Here is a 3,840-nt window from a genome sequence, read left to right on the forward strand (position 1 = left end):
TGCAACATTGACTTAGAGGTTATTTATTATTTAATTAGAGTTCAATTAATTTATTTTAGTGGAGTAGAAATTAATTTATGAATTAATTGAATTGGGTTCATGGACCGGGCTAATTATTAATTCATTGTAGTTAATAAAATAATAAGTCCAAAGGATTCTCACTCATAGCCCAACTTGATATTGAAATCCTATTAGATTTGAGACATGTGAATTAGAGATTGAGAAGGATTATTATTTCATTTTCTTTTTCTTTATGTTACTTATATATATACATGGTCTATGTATATTTTAGGGGTGATTTTTGGAAGAAGAAAAAATGAATATATTTTCTCTCTCTAGAAAATTAGGGTTAGTGTTCTCATCTAATGGAGGCTCCCACAAGCCAAGTTTTCCAAGGTCATTCATGGAGGCTTATGAGTGATTCCTAAAGGCAAAACAAGTACTAAAAAGATGGAGATCCAAGGAGAAGGCAGATCTAAGGGATCTACAATAAGTGAGAACATTCATTTTAGAGGAAAGATTTATATGTTTACTTAGACCTTTGATGTAAGTATTCAATCAGTTAATTGAATGATACATCATATTTTATTTTTGCATAAAACTTGTCTCTATGTGATGAATCAAGATCTGTGAATGAAAATCCCTCGAAAAGTTTCTAAAACTAATACGTTTCCCAACAGTTATCACCACTTGCAATAAGTCCATTGACATGTAAGTTGATTTTTCTGTTTGTTTCAGTTGAACATCAGAACCATTTCAACTAACTTGCCTAACTATTGACTATATGTTGTCTCAGCATTGTTCCTGTCCAACAATGCGCCTTTCGACTGCAAAGGTTTTAGTATTATCTGTGCATCGTCATGCATGGTAAGCCTTCTCTCTCTCTCTCACACATACACACAAACACACACACACACACACACAACAAACACACAACATGACTGCACTATTCATCATCTCAGGTGATTGCCCTCAGTTGTGCTTGGATGCTAAAACCAGAAGCACCACCAGAGAATGATTTGGAGGCTAATGTAGATGACATCGAATCGCCACTTCTATCATAGAAGGTGGCAGTATTATCCTAGATACTCCTCTTAGGCTGGCAATGTATAGTAATTTTGATGCTTTGTTGTCGCTAATATAGAACGTAAATATCTATGTAGTCTGCCATTTTCTGCTAGTTACACTCTCTCATAGAAAATATAGAGCATTGAATTGTTTCTCCTGCAACAAGAGAGTGCATTATAATTATTATTCATGCTCAACATAAGAGTGGTGTGTTAAATGATCTAAAGGTAAGTGATGTCACCAAAATAAGTGAAGCAAATTCTAATTTATTGTTACCACATCTTCCATTACACTCCATTGGCTGGTATTGTATTTGTACCCATCATATTAGATACATCTCTTGGGCGAGCAATGTAAACGAGGGAGTTTTTATCCACTTGATGTAGTGGATAAGTTCAGGTGTGGATCGTGTAGATCTATTACGTCAATGGATAGAAACACGTCAATGGATAAAAACTCTCAGGCTAACAAATTGGTTAGAGAAACTGGCCAAAGAATCATTTTCCTGATTCAATCTCATTCATATATTTCCGTCTGTGATGCCTCTTACTTGTGTAAACACGTTTTGAAAATCGTGAACAAAATATGCAGAACAAAGTGGACAGTATCTGCAACGAATTCTACACCGTCACTCCCTCAAGTGCCAAGATATCAAACAACTTGTAGCCCTCAGGACCCGTTTGGATTGGTTTTTGAAACGCTACTTTTAGCTTTTTGGGGTTGGAAGTTGTTTTGAGTAGTTTTTGACTAATTTTTTAAAAGAGCTTTTAAGTCTTAGAAGAGTGTTTTGGAGAAGCTGGGTACCCACAGCTTTTCTTAAACGCTCTTTTTTTAAAGACATGGGAAGCTGTTAAAGGGTTTAAAGAAACTTTCAAAATACCAAGCGTGCCCTCCATATTTGTGAACAAAAAATAAAATATTCTATTGGTATCCCTATATATGTAAAGAAACCTAATCGCATCACAGATTGTCTCTTTCATCTGGTTCACAATTTCACATAGCAGCAGGTTCCTCCTCTCTTTTTTCTCATCCTCAAGATTTCAAAGCTAGATACTCCGTATTTTTTTCCAGTGGACAAATAACTCAATACAGTAGTATTTTAAGTTTTATCATGAATCAGATTTGTTAGATTTTAACGAACGATGAGTGAGAACAATATATATTTATTTATTTATTGCTATTGCAATTTATATTTCGTTTCATTCTAGATTTTGGTTTTTTGTTTTCTCTTTTTCTCATATACGTTACCATTATATGTTTTTGCCTTCAATTTTATTTTCTTTTAGCTTTGCGAATCTGTGGGTATATACAAGTAATATATGTGTATATTTTATATGATTTACTTAATGATAGTTACGAAAATAAACTCCATAAGTCGGGCTAATGACTCTTTCAACTTACATAACCACGGTCAACCAAAAAATATGAAGAACAAAGAAATCTTTTCATCTTTAGCTTTTTTTTCACATAGAAATTGAATTGGGAAATACTTTCCATCTTTAGCTTCTTTTTTTTACATCAAAATGAACATATATATAATGGCATCTTTCTATGGCAACCACGATGTACTAACCAAAAAAAAAAAATGAAGAATAAAAAAATCCTTCCATTTTTAGCTTCTTCCTTTTTTCACCTCAAAATTGAATTGAAAGATAGGTGAACTTATATGTAAAGCGTTGTATTTTAAAAAAAAAAAACTCAATACAATATAGAAGAAAGAATTTATAAAATGAGTTACATATATTATGTTGAAAAAACCGAAAGAAAGAAAAATAATTAAATAATTAACTGTATGAATGACTTCCTTATAGTGAAATTAATAAAAAATGCAGAAGAATGTTATTTAGATCATTTTATAGACAACAACAATGTAAAAGAAATAATTTTAAAATCATTTTCACGATGGATGTGTAACATATTTTATTCTTTCATAAACGATATGTTTGTTAATATCATAGTTTTGGTTACAGTTGTTGGGATGGTCATTGTTTGGAACCTTATTTCATTGGTTAGTGTTTGGAACCTTATTTCATCTAAGGGCAAATTAGTTATATTAGTAGTAGAAGAGCTTTAGTAAGCATTTTATCAAACAGACAAAAAAATTCTCCTAACATTAAAAGCTCTTCTAAAATACAATTCTCAAACACTATCAAATAAGCCGTATAGAAGTGATAGCTTATACTTCTCTTCTTCTTCTCTATAAAAGTATAAGTAAAAGCTATGCTAAACGAGCACACTGCTATAGCGTTGTGAAATTGGTTTTCTTGCAAATTTATATCTCAACATTTAATCTTTCCCTTTATTATGTAAATTCTTTTTAGACGCTCAAGGTACCAAAAATTAAGATGTGATAAAGCATATCTTGTTGACTAATGATCTTTATAGAATTATATTGAGTTGTTTGCTCTGAAATGAGCACACTGCTATAGCGTTCTTATAATTCTTTCGAAGGGTAACATTAATGTGACAAGATCAATCATCATAAAGAAACACTTCCATTAATCTGTACAACATCCAAATGGTTCTCTAATTGAACAAACAAAATTATCAAGACAGTTTTTCTCCCAAATATATAACATTGAATTGTTTCTCCCGCAACAGGAGAATGTATTATGATTATTATTCATGCTCAAAGGAGTCGGGTGTTAAATGATCTAAAGGTAAGTGATGTCACCAAAATAAGTGAAGCAAATTCTAATTTATTGCTACCACATCTTCCATTGCACTCCATCATCTCGTATTGTATTTGTACCTATCATACCATATACATCT

The 3,840-nt window shown here is 31.9% G+C and overlaps 1 long non-coding RNA gene across 1 annotated transcript; it reads left to right on the top strand.

Moving 5' to 3' along the window:
• The first annotated feature begins 799 nt into the window (after nucleotides 1–799).
• LOC132314903 (uncharacterized) lies at nucleotides 800–1,348 on the top strand. Its single transcript, XR_009483539.1, has 2 exons — nucleotides 800–867; nucleotides 963–1,348. It is a non-coding gene; the product is annotated as an uncharacterized LOC132314903 (long non-coding RNA).
• The last annotated feature ends 2,492 nt before the right edge of the window (nucleotides 1,349–3,840 follow it).

This window comes from Cornus florida, unplaced genomic scaffold (assembly GCF_030987335.1).
Source record: "Cornus florida cultivar Cherokee Brave unplaced genomic scaffold, ASM3098733v1 CherokeeBrave_3.0.0_Hap2_Chr06, whole genome shotgun sequence".
Lineage (NCBI taxonomy): Eukaryota > Viridiplantae > Streptophyta > Magnoliopsida > Cornales > Cornaceae > Cornus > Cornus florida.